Below are 22,536 nucleotides of genomic sequence, written 5' to 3' on the forward strand. Positions count from 1 at the left end.
GGGGAAAAACTGAAAGAAATATTCCTGGATATTTTGTATGTTAATATATAACTTTATGTGTTTGCTAGTTAAATAAAGACTTGAGGCAATGCCTAAGCTTAATCAGCATATCCAGCATCTTACCTTGTGTGTGTGGAGGAGGGGAGGGGACTAGGGGGAAGTTGTGATGGTGTTAAAAAGTTTTAAGATCTATTCTCTTACAACTTTCAAGTATACAACACAGTATTATTAACTATAGTCACCTTTTTGTATATCAGATCTCCAGAACTTGTTCATCTTATAAATGAAAGCTTGTATACTTTAAACACTTTGACTCACTTCCCCCACCTCCCTCCCAGACAACCACCAATCTATTTCCTTGAATTCTTTTATTTATTTTTTTTTAAGTTTCCACATGTAAGTGAGAACATTCAGCCTCTGTCCTTCTCTGTCTGACTTACTTCACTTCTCAGAATGCCCTCATGTTTCATCCTAAGTGGCAGAATTCCCTTCCATTTTTATGACTGAGTAATATTAAATCTATGCAATAGATAGGCTTCTCACCTGTTCTTTATCTATTTACCCATTATGGAACTTAGGTTGATTCTATGTCTTGACTATTATAAATAAAGATACAATAAACATGGGGGTGCAGATACTTTTTTGAGATCATTCTTCATTCCTTGGATAGAACCCTGAAGTGAAGTTGCTGGCTTATATAGTAGTTCTATTTTTTTTAATTTTTGAAGGGAACTCCATACTATTTTCCATAGTGTTTGCACAAATTGACATTCCCACTAACAGTACACAAAAGTTGGGCCTCCCCGGTGGCGCAGCGGTTGAGCGCTGGGTTGCAAAGCTGCCCGCGGCCTCTGCAGCGCCAGTTCGATCCCCGCCTGCTCCCCGGCCACTGGAGGAGGATCCCACATGGTGTGCAGACCTCTCCTGCCTCCCGCTGCTCCCCTCAGCAGTGTACTTCGGTCCTGCCTGCTCTGCTCCCCGCTCTGGCTCTGGTGAATTCTCTCACCCTCCTGCGCTTCTGACTGTACCCAGTGCATGTATAAACAAACAAACAAAAACTAACTAAATAAATAAATAAAAACATGCCTCTATTAAAAAAAAAAAAACAGTACACAAAAGTTGCCTTTTTTCCATGTCCTCACCAACACTTGTTATATCTTGTCTTTTTTATGTTAGCCATTCTAACAGAGAGGTGGTATGTCATTGTGATTTTGATTTCAATTCCCACGGTAATTATTTTTCTACCTTTTAACCATGTACATATCTTCGTTGGAAAAAATGTATTTGCAGGTCCTTTTTCTATTTTTGATCAGATTATTTAGGGATTTTTTTGCTATTGAGTTGCATGCCTTCCTTTTTATCTTGGATATTTAACCCCTCACCATGATTTGCAAATATTTTATCACATTCTGTAGGTTACCTGTTAATTTTGTTGATTGTTACAGCAGCTTGTTATATTGAAATAGTCCTGCTTACTTATTTTTGGTTTTACTGTTTGAGCTTTTGGTGCCATACCCAAAAAAATCACTGCCAAGAACAATGTCAAAGAGGTTTTTCCCCTGTGTTTTCTTCTAGGAATTTTATGGTTTCATGTCTTACTTTTCAGTCTTTATTTTGAGTTATTTCTTGTAACTGGTATAAAATTGGGGTACAATTTTATTTTCATCATGTGGATATCTAGTTTATCCAGCCTCATTTATTGAGGAGACCATCCTTGCACTATTGAGTATTGTTAGCTCCTTTGTCAAATATTGATTTATCAGATATCACTTCTTTAATTTTATGTTGAAATATACTGGAAAAAGAACCTATGTGAGAAAAAGATTTTTGTCAACAAGTCACATTTTCAAAGTTTGTTAACAGAGTAGAAAACATTATACTTTATTCATGTAATTAAGATTAAATATTCAGAATTCATAGTACATACTCTTGATCTTAGCCAAAAGGCCAAGAAGTGACAGAATTCATATTAAATGATCTTAGTACAGTAATTAAAACATTTATTCAGAAATTATTAACATTCTCTCCACCACCAAAAATGGTTTGAGGAAGGAGACTTCCTCACACTAATTTAAGAGAGAATAGTAAAAAGCAAAGGAATTTAATGTTTCATATGCTCAAAATTTTCCAATATGGTAAGAATCATGTCTTCCAAATACTAACATCCCACCATTAGTATAGGACGCCTAAGGCTTTCTATATGAGGTTTTCTCACTGGTAAAATAATTAGTTTCTATTAAAAATGTACACCACTTGCTGTTAATGTTTAAATTCTCCTCCATTGATCTATATAGAATAGAATGATTTTATTTTTTGTATGTTGTGTAAAATATAATATTTATTGAGCATTCACTATACACGTGGGTCTTTACATTGAGGTTAACATTTATATAACTGTGTACCAAAAAAGTAGATTCTACTGTTATTAACCCCAGTTTACTTTCATTTTTATAGTGAAGAAAACTGACATTCAGAGAGACTGAACAATTATTCCATTGTCAGAAAGTGGCAGGTTTGGGTGCAAATTCACAGCAGTTTGACTGCAAAACCTATAATTTTAATAATAATCATGTTAAATATCTCATGACAAGCATACTTGATGTAATAAAATTTATTCTTCCTGTATGGGGGCTTAGTTTATAGTGGGAGAATTGCCCCCTTGAGTGAACTGCTGACTTTCAAATGAAAATGAACCCTTATACGGTCAGAGGGGTGTTTTGTAACATTAAATACTGATGTGGACACTGCAAATAGGAATCGTAAATAGGAGGGAGCTTTAGAACTAGATTTGAGTGCTTGGTCCTTACTCATTTCTCTTTGGTTCTACCTGTCAGATTTCTTATAGTCTTTAAATATAAATCAAGTTATTTTCAGTCTCTAAATCTCATATTATTTTGAGATTGGACAAAAAAAAACACCAGGCAATGGTTTGGCTTAACTGAATAAAGCCACCAGACACACCCAAATAAGGAATATGCAAGCTCACTGTGCCATTATAAGAATATTTTTTGAGGGCCTCCCTGGTGGCACAAGGGGTTAAGCACAGCATTGTGAAGCTATACACAGCCTCTGCAGCATGAGTTCGATCCCCAGTCAGCCAAGGAGCAATCCACATGGTGCAGCAGGTCTCTCCTGCCTCACCAGCTGCTCCCCTCAGCAGTGTACTTTGGTCAATCTGCCTGTTCTGTTTCCCGCTCTGTCTCTGTTGACTCCTCTCACCACCACCCCCCGCACACCTCTGGCCTACACCCCAATTCTTGTATGCATAAATAAAAAAATCTTAAAAAAAAAACAAACAATATTTTGTGATATTTTGGATTGACTGTATCTCACATTCACAAAACTCATCCATGAAATCCATTGAGTAACATATTAGGACACTGACAAATTTTTTCTCATTCTTGTTCACAGGTCAAAATATACATATATCCGTTTGTTCGAAAACATATGTTGAGAACTTCTCTCAGACATTGCATTAGGTAATGAAACAAAACAGTAAGACAGTCAAGAACCCTGACCCCAAAGAAGTTATGTATGTAGGAAGAGAGAAACCAAATAAGCATATCTATGCATTCATAAACTGTTACAAAAAATAAATACTGGAACTCTTTGATAAAGAGAAATGGAGACAATTCCTTTTGGAGTCAAGGTCAAAGTGGTATCTTGATGAAGTGACATGTACGTGAAACTCTCAATGGATAGATGAGGAGGAGCCAACCAAGAAAAGAATGGAGAGGCAGATTCTAGACAGCACAAATTATATTACAGATCACAAGTGGGATTGGAGGTGGTCATCATGTAGAGGACTGGCATGAGACAAGTTGGGAGATGTAGGTTAGGGACCATACTGAAGAAAATAATGGATCTCCCTGGTGGCACAGGGATTAAAGTCAGCACTATCAAGCTATCACTAGCCACTACAGCATGAGTTCGATCCCTGCCCAGGGAAATAACCCACATGGCGCACATGGAGCAGCAGATCTCTCCTGTCTTGCCCACTGCTCCCCTCAGCAGAGTGTTATGTCAGTCTGCCTGTTCTGCTCCCCACTCTGTCTCTGGTGAATCCTCTCATCCCCCTGCACCTCTGGCCTGAACCCAGTTCTTTATGCATAAATAAAAATAAATCTTTCTTAAAAAAGAAAGATATTAAGTTTTCTGGTAAATATGATTGAAAATTATTTCAGCAAGGGAAGTTATAATCTAATTTGTCTTTTTAAAAGAACATTTTGGATCCTGTGTGGGAAAACTGTATTGAAACATGCAAAAGTTAAATCGGGCAGACCAAGGAAATTATTGATTGGGTGTAGTAAGGGAGGAAACAAAAATTCCTTGTGTTATCCAAGCAGGAAGATTTGAGTGTACATTTATTTGAGCAAAGAACTCTAAATCTCAAAGGAAAGTTCTAAAGTGGATATATAAGGTCAGCAGAAAGTTCACCCAAACAGAAGTGGAAGCGATATTGCCAATGAGACGAATTGTTTTCAAATAAAAGCAACGGAACTATTTTATCAAATGGGCTCTGTGCATAATAATAATTTCCTTCTCTGCAGAATTTTTCTACTATGGCTCTCAAAATTTTATGCCCCATATTTCATAACTCACATGTCAATGCTACTAAGGAAAAGATTTCTAAAGAACAATGGTTATTGTTAACTGAAATTCTAAAGTTTAAGAAAGTGATGAAAGTATTGTTTAGAAAATGTTTTATCAATCTCAAGAAGCTTTCAAAAAGAATTCCTTGAACAACTACTTAGCTCTTATTTTTCTTTCTACTTCTTTATCTAAAGAATTAGTATCAAGTTGAAGGATCATAACTGTAATGAATATAATATGTATTTATAACAGATAGATTTGCATATATTTAAATATTTTATTATACATGTATATTATATATACATGTTTATACTATGTTATATATAAATTTTACTAAGATTGTTCCATTTGTGGTTTTAGATCAGGTGTTAAAACTGCCTGGTTTTCATTACATTTTCCTGGAGAGAAAACAGTATGGAAAGGAAGTGAAGAAAACACTGTGTGTTATTTATTTTTATGAGTCCCCATTGCTTGTTGAATCATAAAGGGACAATCGTGTTAGCCTGTAGTTGTATCACTTACGGGGTTTAGAGAGGCTTATGTAGATTCCCAGGGCAAGAATTCTAACAACCTGACTCAAAACACAGTCTCTCTTTCTAGATCAAGCTGACAGGAAGGTAGAGAATATATTATAAGATTAATTTATGGAGTCTGTGATGAGAAACCAGATGTCCAACCTACATGCAAAGAAAGGTATAGCTAATGAAACAGAATATTAAAAATAGAACAATAAAAGTAGAAAATATGACTCTTCTGATGAAATATATTGATATCCATATATCCCATCCTTTATCTGGGACATAATTACCTAGTTTGGAATCAGAGTAACTGAGAGTTATCTTTAAAACATCAGTGTTGCACTGATGCATAAAATAGGCTATCAGTGTTTGACAGCATTCTCTTCTACTTGTTCTTCAGAATTATAAGACTATGCCTTTAATGTTAAACATATTTACATTGACCTGAGTCAATTGAATTGTCTGATGATTCCTTCAGTAATTCCAAAACGATTTTTTGAACACCCACTTGGTGAGAAACACCATGCCAGATGTTGTAAGTACATCAGAATATCTTTAATACGCTTTTTTTTTTTTTAAATAGAGGCATGTTTATTTATTTATTTATTTGTTTGTTTTTTTGTTTATACATGCACTGGGTACAGTCAGAAGCGCAGGAGGGTGAGAGAATTCACCAGAGCCAGAGCAGGGAGCAGAGCAGGCAGAAGGACCGAAGTACACTGCTGAGGGGAGCAGCGGGAGGCAGGAGAGGTCTGCACACCATGTGGGACCCTCCTCCAGTGGCCGGGGAGCAGCCGGGGATCGAACCGGCGCCGCAGAGGCCAAGGGCAGCTTCGCAACCCAGCGCTCAACTGCTGTGCCACCGGGGAGGCCCACATCAGAATATCTTATCTTCTAATGTTTCATCAGAAGTTCACTGATAGACTGCATGGGATGCACCCACTTTTTAGGCTCTGACATGAAAGCAAAACTCAGAGGAATTCCTTTAGGCTTTCATCAGGAAGGGTGACCCCTACGGGCAGACACCGGAACTAAAATCTTCCAAACAGAGGAAAGAATTAAGGTTAGAGCCAAGGGGTTGGAGCGAGAAAGGAGAACTTAACGGGTGTCCAGAGCGAAGGGTTCATAAGGAGGATTATGGATATTGAAAAGTCAGAGAAGATATACTGGGGAACTTTGAAATCTCCCCGGAGGAATTTAAGAATTGTTTTACTTTCAACTGAGTTCTTTTAGGAGCCTCTAACACGTTAACATGCATTGTGAATCTCCTGGAGAGAATATATCAGGACATAATCTTGATTATTTTTTTAGTTTTGCTTATGAAAATTTGGGTATGAAGTGCATGTACATCCAGCCCAACAGTGATGTACGTTTAGGGAAACCCTATTTTAGGAATTTGAAACTGTTTCACAGTAAGTTAGCATTAATTTTTATTAACTGAATCGGACTCACTTAAGACGTTTTTGGGGTTTATATATTATGGATGATCCAAAAATGACCAAATACTAAATTGAAAGACAATTTGGTGTCCATCTGTTGCTACCTGATGTTAAAAAACCTCTTTAAAAAAACACAGTATTTAATTGTATAAATTCTGGTGACGGGGAAAAAATATTTTAAACTAATATCACTTACCCCAAAGGAAAGGAATGATTAATTCCCTTATTGATGTTGCTATAAACCAGTATTTCTCAATCTCAGTGAATCAGATAATTCTTTGTCTTGGGGAGATGTGCTGAGTAATATAGAGTGTTTAGCAATATTTCTGATTTCTATTGGAGACCAGTAGCTACACCCCCTCCCAAATTGTGACAATCAAAATAATCTCCAGAGATGTCAAAGGTCACAGAGTTTGGTGAGAGTAGGGAGAGAGTGCCTTGGTTAAAAACCACTGATCTGAACAGAAATATAAACAAATTAGAAAGAATAACCTTTTTGTCTGTGATTTGTCTCTCTAATGTATTCACCTTTTTAATTCCATTCAAACCAATTCAGTTAATGAACAACACATAATGAAACTAGGTTAATATGTCTGGAATTCTTTTTTTGTCTTAAAAAAGAAAAATCCCCTGACCCCAGAGCAGCAAATTAGAAGGCAAGTGTTTACACAATCAAATTACAGGTAGTGAAGCTAAGGGCCAAGAAGTACCCGTCGTGTTTTAGTCTGTTCAAGCTGCTATAATAAATACCATAGAGTAGATGGCTTAAGCAACAAACACTTTATTTCTCATAGTTCTGTAAGTTAAGAAGTCTAACGCCAGGGTGCCAATAGACTGGATTCCTCCCTTGCTGTATCCCCTTACAGGAAAGGAAGAGAGGGGGAGAGAAAGAGGGAGAGAAAGATATTGATATTCTTTCTCAAATCTCTTCTTATAAGGGCACTAATCTTATTCATAAGGTCTCCATCTCCATAACTAATTACCTCTCAAAAAAGCTCCACCTCTTAAAACCATAACTTTGCAATTTAAGGTTTCAACATATGAATATATGAATGGGCTGGGAACACAATTTAGTCATAACAAAATGTCACAGGAACCATTAATACAAAAAGACTAAATACTTTTTTCTTAATATATGTTTAAGCCTCAAATATGTTTTCAAAGATCACCGTCTGCAAACTGTCTGGTTGAATTCCCTAACAAGTCTTCACCCTCTTTTCCCCTTGCAAACCTTCCCTTAGGTAAGTATTTTTTTTGTGGGGTCGTTGTTTATTTCTCTTTCAAGTACCATAAAAGTGGGCAATGTTTTTCCATGGGTGCAAAATGTACCTAGGACGCAAATAAGAAAGAGAGTATCAGAGAAACAGCAACACCCTCAAACCTTTTCTTTCCCGTATCTTGATTGGAGAATATATCGCCCTCTGGCGGCAAGATAACCGATTTCTTTCTGCTTTTATCTCAGGAGTAGACTTAGGAGCTGGAACTTATTTTCAAGGCTGTTTTATAGCAATTCTGTCATGGTGCAGACAGGAGGAGGTACTGTATTTCCTCCCCCCCCCCGCCCCCCCCCAAAAAAATCAGACCATAGTGAAGTGAGGCATTGTTTGTTTGTTTGTTTGGCAAATGATCCCACTCATTTTCTTCAGTTAGAAAATGTGACATTTTTGACATGCATTTTTGTCTTTGAATCAAGAATAAGGTTGAAGGGCCTCCCCGGTGGCGCAGCGGTTGAGCGCTGGGCTTCGAAGCTGCCCGCAGCCTCTGCAGTGCCAGTTCGATCCCCGGCTGCTCCCCGGCCACAGAGGTCCCTGGCGCGCAGACCTCTCCTGCCGCCCGCTGCTCCCCTCAGCAGTGTACTTCGGTCCTTCTGCCTGCTCTGCTCCCCGCTCTGGCTCTGGTGAATTCTCTCACCCTCCCGCGCTGCTGACTGTACCCAGTGCTTGTATAAATAAATATATAAATCTTAAAAAAAAAAAAAAAGATGAGAACACAGACACTAGATTAATCTTGACTTAAACCTTATTCTTTTTTTTTAAATTTATTTATTTATTTACACAAGCACTGGGTACAGTCAGAAGCGCGGGAGGGTGAGAGAATTCACCAGAGCCAGAGCGGGGAACAGAACAGGCAGACTGACGAAATACACTGCTAAGGGGAGCAGCCCGCGAGACAGGTGAGGTCTGCGGGCCATGTGGGACCCTCCTCCGGTGGCCGGGGAGCAGCCGGGGATCGAACCGGCGCTGAAGAGGCTACGGGCAGCTTCGAAGCCCAGCGCTCAACCGCTGTGCCACCAGGGGAGGCCCTGTTCTCATCTTTTAATTACATAAGTAAAAATACCCTTACTAGAACAGGCAGGAAATTTCATGGGCCTCTTTAGGTCAACTTTATTCTCTTTCTTTAAATAATGTTCTAGTGAATTATAAAAAGAAATCAAAGACCACTGTTCCAATTGTGGTAAAGCTGGGCCTATCAAATGTTAGATTCAGTGGGAAAAATACTTTAAGAGCTGACAGCAAACCCACTCTCCTGTGATCGTGTTGTCATACATCTTGCTCATGGAACTTGACATCTGCATATTCACAGGTAAATGTGGGACCAAAAAAAAACCCTTGCTTGTACGATTTTAATTTTTATGACGTCAAGTCATTTTAATATAAACTTGGCAAAAGAAAGGAAATAAGAAAAATCAGAGAAAACTACCTGGCTGAATTAAATATATTGGTCTGGATCAGTGAGAGTTTCACTGTCTGCCAAAATTGACTTTCAGCAGCATACAGCACTTTCAGTAAAGAGTGGGTGGTGTTACTGAATGGATTTAGCATCATCTTAAGGAGTATTCCAGACAGACTATGAGACTTGGAGCTCAACATTTATTCCTGTGCTTTAACACATCAATCTATAAAAGAAATGTATCAGCCTTAAACCTATTATGTCCAAGGTTGTCTGGCACTGGGAAATAATTTCAACAACCATCCCTCCCTTAAGAAATAGAACAAAGTCTCTTGCAATAAATGACAAGCACTTCTTTTCAGGGAATAAGTTCCTTTGGATAAAAAAAAAAAATCCATTTGACTGGAATGTCAATGAACTTTGCAATGACCTAAAAAAACTAATCACTTTAATTCTACATTGGCCAAGAAGCACTTTGGCAACATGGAAGAAAGACAGTGTATAAATAGAAATAATGAATATGATTACGAACCAGATCAGAACAATACAAACATGCCCCTTTCACAAAGGCAAAGTTTTGATCTATCAATCCCCAGATCCTTCTTTTCTAGAGGATAAGTCAATGAATACTGACACCAGAAACCTCTGATTGTATGTGCATGAGACCTTGGTCTCCAAATCCCTTAAATAAATGTCACACCCTTGCGCATGTGTTGACTGGCTTCGAGGCACCAAGCTCTACTAAATTTCAAGGTGCAATGAAGATCCCGCCCTGCAAGGTGCATTGGAACTCCCATAAACCATTTGTCTCATCCTGGCTCAGGGGTTTGGAGGAAAATCCGCCAGCATCAAAGCAGGTGCAACTCTATTCTCTGATGCCTATGGTCTGGGGTGGGGCAAAAATGCTCCAGAGAATTCTTTTGTGTAACTTTTATGAGTCTGGGAGTACTCTTTACAAGCATCTTTCCCACCCCGAGGCAGATGCAGATTCACACACTTCACAGTGGTCCTATTCAGTCTTCTGACATCCACTCTCTGTCTCCTGGGTGTATTGAAATTGTAAGAGCAATAGTAGTAAGAGGTACAAATATTGGAAAGGCTGAGATCCAAGGGTGGAGTCTTATTTGAAATAAATGTTAAAGTAATGAATACCTGGAGACCCTGAAGATCATTTGCCTTTAAACAGCAGCCTATTCAGCATGGGGGGGTGTTGAGTTTAGGTGACTAATTTAACATTTGTAAGGTTATCGAGTAAGAATTTAGTCCATTTTTTGGTACCATTTTTTGCACAAACTGGTCCAAAATAAATAAGCAGTACAGCTGTGATGCAGAAAACCTCCTGTGTAAATTATTTTCATGTGTGTGGCTTTTAAAAATGAATTTCCATCAATCTTTCCATGGGGTTTGGTCCACATTAGTCCTGACTATTAACTGTATTTTTCCGAAAAGTTAAGGGAGGTTGCTATCTATCAGGGACCATCTCTATTTTAACCTCATTTGTTATTGCTGTTGTTTTGTTTTCTGTTTGGCTGGGGGAGGGCTGAAAAATTTTTTTTTTTTTTTTGCTTTTGTTTTGTTTTTAGATTGGGTTTGAGACTGGCCTCATATTTACTCCAAACTCCTAGTATGCTACAGAAGTTGGTTTGGTTTGAAGCAGTGCAAGTGATTAAATCTGGGTGGCTTCCCACCTCTCTTACCCTATCTACCTCTACCCACTGATGGCAGACACTCAGATTCTTGGCTTTACTATTTATAGTTACAGGGCAGCTATTGCTTTCCCCACCCACCTCTGCTTCGATTTGAAACACATGCAGGGAAAAAGAGGAAGGGGACTTTAAGGTAGGAAAAGCAAGAACCACACCCACTGGAGAGCCACCATTCCATCCTGTTTGCATGTGGTTAAACACCCAGAAAGAGAGGGAGTTTGCTGGGACTCATTTCAGTCTATCCACACTTGCTGGTCCAAATACACTGGTTTCTTATTATCTGACTCATTCTGACTTTGGCATAAGTCAGTTTTTTGATCATGATGGAAGAAAAACTAGTAAGTGGAAATGCCTGATATGACAACCTCTCATGCTTGACAGTAAAGAGAGGAATACAAGAAGAAAGCTTTCTTCTTATCAATTTCTCAGGATTATCACACTCAGAAAAAACAGTACCTGGTCCTACGAAAACCTGATTCCCAAATGGTGCCTTATAGCAAACACCACATGCATGCGTGCGTGCACACAAACACACACACACACACAGAGTTTATCCTTTACAACCCACTTAAACATTTTTCTGGAAGGCGAGAAGGTAAGGAATCTGAGAAAATTAAAATCTGTAATAGTGTTTTGGCAAACTCTTCACACTACAAATGTTATTCATAGGCAATTGTTTACTTGTGCCAGTTTTGGTTAAAAAAAAGATTTGATAAAGTGTTAAAGGTGGAAATATGGTGACGGCTAAGTCTTCATTTTTTTATATTTTAAAAAGAATCCTAATAGAATAAAACTTTTCAAAAGAATTTTTTAGTATGACCAATAATATCACATTCATATTTTTATCTGCTGAGCAAAGAAAAGAGATCCTGGGAAAATGATTAATTCATAGGGCCCTAATCATTTTCATTCATATTCAATATTATTAAGAAAACCTGCTATTCGGGGGCATCCCTGGTGGCCTAGCCTAGGGATTAAGTCTCAGCCCTATCACCACTAAGGCCTGAGTTCAATCCCCAGCCAGGGAGCTAACCCACATACGGCACAGCAGACCCCTCCTGTCTTGTCCACCGCTCCCCTCAGCAGTATATTTCAGTAAATCTGCCTGTTCTGGTCCCCACTCTGTCTCTGGTGAATCCTCACCCCCTGCCCCACACCTCTGGCCTACACCCCAGTTCTTCTATGCATAAATAAATAAAATAAATTAAAAAAAAAACACCTGCTATATCTGACTCTGTTATACCAAGTCATGGTGTTTTGACCCTGATGTTGTAAGTTCAGGTTGGAGGCTGTCAGTCTGCCTCCATGTGGTGTGCCTTCAACAGTTGCTCTGGCTTCCTTCATACTTTTTGTTTCCTTGAAACTTTGAAGTTTCACACCTACCTTTGCAACATTTCCTACATGTAAATAAGTGACTGGAGTAATAATCATTTGCATAAAAGCCAAAGAAAAAAGCTAATAATCAGTGGTCATTACTACCCCCATGACAGGTCAAAATTGGAAAGGATGTTGATGTCTGACATAAAATGAGAAGCAGAAATCTGAACTCAAGCAGTTCTTGGTTAACATTCTGATTTTACTCATTTCTCATTGTGTAACATTGGGCCAGTTATTGAAATAATCTTTCCATAGCTCAGTCTCCCCACCTACAGAAGAAAGTTGGGAAGTGTGTATTGCATAGGAGTTATATTAGAATTCAATCACATACAGTCCACCCACTAAGCCTGACATTCAATTTTAAATTCTGAAAGAAAATCAACCACTGACTCTAAATTAGCTGCAACTAAAATGGTTGCATTTCTACAATCCTACTCTTTCCATCAAGAAGATAGTTTCTGAATTCAATATAGCATTTTAACAACGATATCAATTTCTGCTTTGTACTTCACTCTCATTATCTGCTGTGTGAAACAAAATCTAACAAATATTAAAAACCACTGCATTTTCCAGTGTATATTGCATATTATGTTTTTAAGGAAAGGATATGGCTACATACATATAGCCAACCAATTAGCCTCATCCAAGAATAAGAAAGATAAAAATATGATGTGAATTTTTCTGTATTATTATCTGTTATTGAGACAAAGAGCCCTTCTCTGGGGTTTGGATGATTTCCAACAGGAAGATCAGGCCAATCCTCAAAAATCTCAAGCCACAAGGGAGTTTGCAAAGTTGATTGATAACAGCTGATCACACATCCTAACTATCCCTGCCCCTCCCCCCAAATACAAAAAGGAAAGAGGGAAAAGCAAGCCCCAAATGGAAACTCTATCACCGGGCACATCATTTGTCAGGTTCATTGTGCCATCTTCTCTTTCCTCAAGACTCATTTCTTTACACGCCAAGCACTCTCTGGATGCTAAGTCATGGAGCATAACACACTGAAAGGCTGGCAAATTGAAATAGTTCTTTTTAGGAAAAGTATAAAATTGGTACCAAATCTTAGTTACTGAAAAGTGTTTCTTCCAGTTCTGTGAAATACTTAGAATTTTTAAGTATGCACAGTAATATCACATCCACATTTTTATCTGCTGAGCAAAGAAAAAAAGATTCTGAGAAAATATTTAATTCATACAGTCCTTATTATTTTCATCCATACTTAATATTCTTAAGAAAACCTGTTATAAAAGTCATGGTATTTTGACCTGATTATAGGTACAGAATGCAAATGATATCTGATAACATTTCCCTATTTATTTCCATTTAGCAGTTTCCTTCAATATTAAGATCAAAAGGCACATTATTGAAGGTGATGGATTGATTAAAAGTCAGATATGGGTTTTGCTTTTGCTTAGTTTTCCACATAATCAATGTGTCATCCTTGCTTCACAAGTCATCAGGGGCCTTTCATGTCTATACCAATCTACATGACTCTTCAAAGAATCCTGCAAGTACCATTAAAAGAAATTTTTTTTTCCATAAAGTGGATTTTTGGTAGTGCACTTCGCCCTCACATATACACCAAGCCGATGCAAGGGGTTGACCTGCCCCTTCATGTTTGAGCCTAGATCCTTGGTTTGGTGTGATGTCTATACTGTTTGAAAATTCTAAAGAATGAAATCGCAATTAAGATACTATTTAAGAAAAATCTAAAGAATTATAAATGTTATGATTATATGATCTATGTAAGTACATACTATGTAAATAAGAATTTTGAATTATCAAGAGAGACGCATTTCTGTATGTTGAGGATAATTGGAGGATAGGGGTCTGATTTTTAGTTATATCTTTCTGCCTATGTGACCACTTGCAAATGAACTAAAGTGAGTGCATTTCACTCTTCAGTTGTATTGATAAACTGGTAATGGGTAGGCTTGTTATAAGGATGAATGAAGGACAAAGATATCGCAGTTCTGGCTGTTGTGCAATCAATGATAAACATTACTACTGTTAAAACCCCATGCTCCGGGCCTCCCTGGTGGTGCAGGCAGTTGAGTGCAGTGCAGTGAAGCTGTCTGCAGCCTCTGCAGTGCCGGTTCGATCTCCACCGACCTCAGAGCAACCCACATGGCGAGCAGACCTCTCCTGTCCCGCCCGCTGCTCCCCTCAGCAGTGTGTTTCATCAGTCTGCCTGCTCTGTTCCCTGCTCTGTCTCTGGTGAACCCTCTCACCCTCCCGCGCATCTGGCCTGTACCCCGGGTCTTGTATAGATAAAATAAACCTTAAAAAAAAAAAACCTTGCTCCTAGTGACTTCTGATTCCCTAATTGTCATCTGTAGAGTGATTAGTTTTCAAATTCAGTATAAAATATTTAGTTCATCTATTGAAACTTTACAGTATGTACTCTCATCAATCATTTGTCATCTTCCCTTTGCTTTGCAATTCTCCAAAGATTGCATGGATATTATCAAGGATTTTTTTATGTTACTTTTGTTTGACAAGAAAACCTCTCTCATTTGTTTTTCTGTCTGGTACATAAATACGGTAAAAACTGCACAGCCTTGCAGAGTTGTTAAAAAATACTCATTCTATAGAAAATCCAGAAATAAACCCACAGATTTATGGTCAACTAATCTTTGACAAAGGAGCAAAGACTATGCATTGGAGCAAAGAAAGTTTGTTCAATAAATGGTGCTGGGAAAACTGGGTCGCTACATGCAAAAGAATGAAGCTTGACCACTACCTCACACCATACACAAAAATCAACTCAAAATGGATTAAAGAACTAGACATAAGACCTGAAACTATAAAATACATAGAAGGAAATATAGGCAAAACACTACATGATATGCACATCAAAGACATCTTTACAGACACATCACCCAAAGCAGTGATAGTGAAGGCAAAGATAAACAGCTGGGACTACATCAAATTAAAGAGCTTCTGCACAGCAAAAGAGACAATAACAAAAACAAAGAGAAACCCCACCGACTGGGAGAACATTTTTGCACATAACACTAATGATAAAGGACTGATCACAAAAATCTGCAAAGAGCTGATGAGACTCAACAACAACAAAGAAAATAATCCAGTCAAAAAATGGGCAGAAGAGCTAAAAAAAGAAACTTCTCTGAAGAGGAAATGCAAATGGCCAACAGGCATATGAAAAAATGTTCAACATCACTTGTAATCAGGGAAATGCAAATCAAAACTATCATGAGATACCATCTTACACCAGTGAGAATGGCACATATTAAAAAAACTAGCAACAACAAATGTTGGTGAGGATGTGGAGAAAAAGGAACTCTCCTGCACTGTTGGTGGGAGTGCAAACTGGTCCAACCACTATGGAGAGCTGGGTGGAGATTTCTGGACCTACTAAACATAGAACTTCCATATGATCCAGCAATTCCACTCCTAGGTATTTACCCAAAGGACACAGAAACATCAATTCCAAAGAGCACCCGCACCCCTATGTTTATAGCAGCACTGCTTACAATAGCTAAGCTTTGGAAACAACCCAAATGCCCAAAAATACATGACTGGATCAAGAAGACGTGGTACATATACACCATGGAATATTACTCAGCATTCAAAAAAGAAAAACCCATGCAATTTGCAGCAACATGGATGGCGCTGGAAGGGATCATGCTCAGCAAAATAAGCCAGAAAGAAAAAGAAAAATACCAGATGGTCTCATTCATAGCAGGAATCTAGAAAACTTAAATACGGGACCAGGAAAATGAATAACTATAAGAAAGTGAAAATCAAAATCAACAGACAACTATGAACCAGAGACACTCTATGAGGGGGTGGGGGGTGGGGAGGGGAGGGATTGGGGTCAAAATAAGGGGGTTGCAATTGTATGGGGAATATAAAAATAAATTTTATTTAAATAAAAAAATGAAAAAAAAATAAAGAAAACCAATTGCATTAAAAAAAATAAAAAGTTATGTAGAAAATGAAAAAATAAATAAATAAAAGTCAAATATCTATACACACACAGAGAACATCATGTTGCACATCTTGGGCTTGCCACAGCTTAAGTAAGCACTGAGATTATGATGGCAGTAAGAGTTAGCTCTTAGCCATACAAATGAATTTCAAATATGTGAGACATATAGATAAATAAAAGAGAAGCAAAAGCTCAGAAATTTTAGATATACACATATATGGCAATTTGATCTTCAAAAAAGCAAAAGGGCAATTCAACAATTGGCCCTCAAAATAATTAGATATCCACATGCAAAGGGAAGAAAAGAAGCAAGGTAGGAGAGAGGGAGGGAGGGAGGAAAGAAAAGAGAAGGAAGAGGAGGGAGGAAAAAAGAAAATTGCAAAATAACTACGTCCATACTACTTCTCACCCTTGCAAAAATTGAAAACAGATCATAGTAAAATCTAAAACATGAAAAGAGCATAGTTAAAAAAAATACTCATTCTAAATTAAATTAAAAGCAATAAATATAAACATAAATATCTTTAAGTTGAATTCTAAAGGGATTGCATCAGTAAGATTCACTAAGAAAACTAAATTTAATCTGTGCCATGGATTCACCCAATTGTCATTTTTGTCAGTGTTCAGGGAGCTTAGTTATTCTCTATTTTTCAATAAAATGTCTCCTAGACTAATAGGAAACCTCAAAAAGTAGTTCAAATAAGTTAAAGTATCCTCTAAAATATATCATTAGGTGAAAGGTTTTAGGGAAACAATTAATTAAATGGAATACCTTGGCAGGTGGCTGTGTTTCTTTGTTGAAGGATGTGCAGGAGCATGTCTAGATGAATGAATAAGTTTCACCCAATAGACAAGAGTTTGTACATAATTTAATACTTAATTATAAAGGCTGCAATTAAGCTATGAATGTGTTTGGAGCTCTTTCACAAGCATTCACTTGAAGCAAAAGAGAAAAATCTCCAGAAATTTCATGAGAAAAAAACAATTGGACTAGTACAGCGTTGGGACAATAGAGATCCATCAAGAAAAAAAATAATAGATGATAGTTGGTTCTAATAGATACCTCAGAGGAAAGAACCTCAGATATGAATAATTGTAATAATTGCATGATTATATAAATAGGCACTTTCAAAGGAGTCAAACTCTTTTGAAGGAGCCAAATTATTTGTGTGGTATTTTTTATTTTTTATTTGCAGGATAATTATCATCTAAGCATTGCTATATCTATCTGTGGGGTGCATTGATATTTTGCATAATGCAACATTTCCTCTTTATTAAAATCTTCTTTAAGCATAAAAAGAAACTATGTATCAAAATCTACAGAGAGACCTTTCGTTATTCTCCAACATGTACATATACAGCTATAATTTTCTAACATTTGAAGAATCAAACATATTATTCCAGGTGGGATAAAAATGAGTAGTGTACTTAGCTTAAACAAGCTCTTTTATTTTTTTTAAGATATTTACTTTTTTTTTTTTTTAAGATTTTTTTATTTATTTATACAAACACTGGATACAGTCAGAAGTGCGGGAGGGTGAGAGAATTCACCAGAGCCAGAGCGGGGAACAGAACAGGCAGACTGGCGAAGTACACTGCTGAGGGGAGCAGCGGATGCCTCAGGAGAGGTCTGCAGGCCATGTGGGACCCCTGCCCCGGGGCCAGGGATGGAACTGGTGCTGCAGAGGCTGAGGGCAGTTTCGCAGCCCAGAGCTCAACCGCTGTGCCACCAGCACCGCCACCGGGGAGGCCCTAAACAAGCTCTTTTTTCCCCTATTTGGGAGGTCAGGCGCTTTTTCTCTGGGTAAGTGTCTAGTCTTAAGGTGGTAGGGTGTGAAAAGCTGAAAGTAGAGAAGTTGGACAAGCACGCCAATGTTCAGAACAAGAATTGAAGGGCAAGTGTTATAAACATCATCATCCGAAGAAAGTAGGAGCAACAGTTTTGCTTATGTACAACCTGGGACCAAGACACAAGAAATGAAATCATCCTTAAAAAATGAGTTCTGGGTGGGTAAATTGCACAAAGGGGCCAGCAGTATGGAGAAGGATAGAATTAAGTGAACTTAATATAGTACCTACACCTGATGCTCAGGCTCACACCTGAAACGCATATAATCTTATCATGTAATATGTCAATAAAATAAATAAATAGAATTCTGGTTAAAAATAAAAACAAGTTCCCTATTATTATCCTGAGAGCAACAGAAGGTAGAATGTCAAGGACTGTCCTTGTTCTGTCTTAAACTCACTAATTCATATTATCTGATAATATAATTATCAGAAACATAATTATGAAAGAGCTGGAAAGGATGGAAACTTTCCTAAATGCAGTTTGGTAATTTTTAAGTTCTAGTAATAACTAAACTTAAAGAACCAAAAAAAACCTGCCTAGCAATTATCCTAATTTAAGTAAGAGTAGTTACTAATTATTCTAATATATTAATTGGTGCCTCAAACTGTATGTATGTGCTTGCAAACAGTTTCTTCCCTTTTCTTGATTTATTAGTCTTTAAGTCCTACATATATAATATATCTTTTAAATTAAAAACACTGTTAATGCAAAGTCAACTTCTTGGTAGATAATAGGGGCAAGAGATATTTAACATGACCTTCCTAACCTTTTATATTTCTAGTTAGTTCAGGGTAATTTAAAATCTTTCAAAGTCCAATTGTTACACATTTAAAATTAGAATCATTTGAATGTATGAGTTTGGTTACACCTTCAAAATAGAGCAATGGAGTCTGAGTCATGGAGTGAAAGTGAACACATAGCAAGGGTTTGGCTCTTTGGCCTTGGTCCCTAAGACTATTCCACTTTGGCGCATCAATAACATTTTGAAAACCAATCAAGCTGCCTGGAAGTATCTGAGACATCCCCACAGTGTCATGCATTCATGCATTTGTTTATTCAACAAATGTTTGTGAAGCACTAACCATGATCCTGGTACTAGACAATGGGTTTTAAAGAAAGAATAAGAGTTTAAAAATGTGTGTGTGTGTGTGTGTGTGTGTGTGTGTGTGTGTAGGATGGTGGGGTATACAGACATGAAGTTCTGCCGACAGGATTACAAGTACATGTTTACATGCATTTCAGGGGTTCAACAAAAGTAGCAATAATTCTCTGAATTGACTATGTCAAGTTTTCCTACAGGAATCGCCTATGACACATATGAGGCTGTGTATTCCCAGTGACGCTCACTCCTTCATCTCTCATTTATTCAACTGGGGAGGGCTGTGGGGGATGAGAGAGATAGAAACCACTTTTTTATTATTTATTTTGACTCATAAATGAGACAGGAGAACAAGGGCAAAACCAAGAGGGCCCAACCCTTCTAAGTAACATATTGGGAGTTGGCTTTCCACTTGGCCTACCCTAAGTGAACTCTTCATGGGTGAATTCTGAGACCTGATCTCTCTTCAACCTTAATCTCTGAAAAGCAATCAGTCTTGTTCCTACATGAGAGATTGAGTTGGAGAATAAAAGACCAGCACATCCTTGGCAGGGAATCAAGAATTAGGAAATACCCTAAGAGTCCAAATTCATGCCAACAGGGCAACTGATAAGTCCAACATCACTGGTGGGGGATGGTGTGCCTACAAGTAGAGATGAACTTTGAGAAGGACCAAATTCTTTGCAACTCTCATTAAAAACCTCTCTATGCCATGCATGTGCTTATGACCCAAGGGCAAAGCATCCTACTAATGAACTAGATGACAACTTCTATTCATAACACCATTCATGGTTTCTACCAGGTCTCTGTAAGTCAGGTAGCCTTCGACTTAGAAAAAATGAATTTAAGAAAAACATTTCCAAAGTCAAATATGTTATGACATTTTGTTGGCCAGTGAGGAAAAAAAAAGTCTGATAAAATTAAATGTCTTACAGAATCTTTTGCCATGATTATCAGGTATATAAGTTAAATCGAATTTAATGTTTTTCTTTAACTTGAATTATAAAGCCATCTATCATCTGGAGATTACCATAAGCAGATAATGTTACATATAAGCTGTTACTTGACTTTCATATCTATTTAAAGGGAAAATATATGCTACTTTCTCTTAAATTAAAAGATGGCTCTATTCAACTTGTTCTCAATACATTGTTCCACCTGTTGGAGACATGGAAAATCTCTCACAAAAATTTTCAGTTCATTAAAAACTAAGTAAATAACAATTAGTTGTTTCTACAATGACAGAGAGCATGTACGTAAGCACTGTGATCTAGAAGGAAAAAGAAATATATTTTTAATTGTGCTGCAAACATATTTCAGTTGACTCATCAACAAATTGGGTGAATGAGTATCCACAGCAGAAAGCTTGGGAAATGGAGGACTGAGAAAGAATCTTGGTTTTGAAATAATAAAATATGAGGGGTCTTGCCTTGTGCTGTTGACCTATGTGGAGAGTTTGAGGTAGAGGTAATGAACACTCTTGACTCCAGGGTGTTAGTGTAAACAATCTCCAGGCTCAAGTATCAGCCATTTAAATAAATTCAGGAGACAGAGGAAGTGATGTTTATGGGCTAGAAGTCTGAGCTCCTTTTTAAACAACTATGGGTACACAACACAAAATGGAAACCTGATATAATGGGAAGAAAACAAGAGGAAATAGCGCAGGATAAACTTGAAGGGAGGAGTTAGAAAACTTGAAATGTAGTTCTGAGAATGAAAAACAAAGAACTTGATCCATTTGAGACCGAATAACAAGTGTTACCTTAAAATGTTAGTGTAGGGCCTCCCTGGTGGCGCAGAGGTTGAGCGCTGGGTTGCGAAGCTGCCTGCAGCCTCTGCGACACAGGTTCGATCCCCAGCTGCTCCCCGGCCACCTGAGGAGGGTCCCACATGGCGTGCAGACCTCTCCTGCCACCCGCTGCTCCCCTCAGCAGTGTACTTCGGTCCTTCTGCCTGCTCTGTTCCCCGCTCTGGCTCTGGTGAATTCTCTCACCCTCCCGTGCTTCTGACTGTACCCAGTGCATGTATAAACAAAGCAAACAAATAAATAAATAAAAACATGCCTCTACTAAAAAAAAAAAAAATTAAAAAAAAAAATGTTAGTGTATCACTGTTTAGATAACTAATTGTTATCTGAGCTTGCTAAAAATTTGTTTTTTTTTGTAAGATACTATTAACTTTTCAAAGCTACAATTTTCATTTATCTGTGTATAGCTGAAATTTTGTGCTGATAAGGCCAATTTTTAAAGAATTTACCTTTTAAATATTAAAATATTATGTGTGCTCACATTTATTTTACTAAATCCAATATAAAATTGCCAATAGCTTAAGAGAATAGTGTGTATACATCCTTAGTATCAAAAGTGATCTGGTCTAAAATTTAAACATGTTACTGTTAGTTTGCTAAGTGAATTCATACCAAAATGTAAATGGATATTTCTAAAAGAAAAAAAGGCAATCTGAAAAGGTCACATTCTACGTGTTTCTCTATGACATTCTGGAAAAGGTAAAAAAAACTATGAGAAGGTGAAATAATTAGTGGCTGTCAGGGGTTGGGGTGAGGGATGACTAGGCAGAACACAAATTTTTAGGGCAGATTTTTACATTTGGGGGGAAATACAGTGTAACTATTTATAATGATGGCTATTTATCATTATGTATTCCTCCAAACCCGTAAAATATACACCGAGTGACCCTAAGGTAAACATGGCCTGTATGTGATTATGATATTTCAATGTAGGTAAATTGATTATTATATTTCAATTTGTGGTAAAAATGTACCATTCTGGTGAATAATGTTGATAATTAATGAGGGGAGGATATGCATGTTGGGGAAGGGTGAGGCAGGAAGAATACAAGTATTTCTCTAACTTCCTTTTAACTTTATTGTAAGCTCAATAGTTATTTAAAAAATTATCCCTAAATAAATGAATAAAGGCAAAGGATGGAAATAAGCAAGAAGCAAATTTATGTAAAAGCTAATGGCTTTGTTTCAATCCATGAAGCATGCTAGATCTGCAGGGTAGAATAAAAATATATTAATTAATACATACTAGAAATGAGGACCCAACATTCATTAATACATACCAGGAATGAGGACCCAATGATCTTTTTGCCTCATCAGTGATCCAATTTGATGGTTGTTGAGGGTTTCATTGCTGCCATTGGACTACTACAAACTGTCGTTATTGTCCTCTAAATTCAAGTTGTAGTACGAATGTTCTTTTCATGGGTTGGTCCTGAAAAACACCATTGGCCCTAATTGAACAGTATGCTTAAATTGCATAAATCACCTGCACAAATTACTTGAGTGTTGAGGTAACT

General features: G+C 37.5%; 1 long non-coding RNA gene across 1 annotated transcript in view; it reads right to left on the reverse strand.

Moving 5' to 3' along the window:
- LOC119253743 (uncharacterized) overlaps window positions 1–22,536 on the reverse strand; it is a 147,961-nt gene that overhangs the window by 94,054 nt on the left and 31,371 nt on the right. The window contains exon 2 of the long non-coding RNA XR_005127201.2: window positions 22,300–22,451. This is a non-coding gene — a long non-coding RNA (uncharacterized LOC119253743). The remainder of the gene's footprint in view (window positions 1–22,299; window positions 22,452–22,536) is intronic.

This window comes from Talpa occidentalis, unplaced genomic scaffold (genome assembly GCF_014898055.3).
Source record: "Talpa occidentalis isolate TD23 unplaced genomic scaffold, MPIMG_talOcc4v2.1 talOcc4.10, whole genome shotgun sequence".
NCBI classification, from domain to species: domain Eukaryota; kingdom Metazoa; phylum Chordata; class Mammalia; order Eulipotyphla; family Talpidae; genus Talpa; species Talpa occidentalis.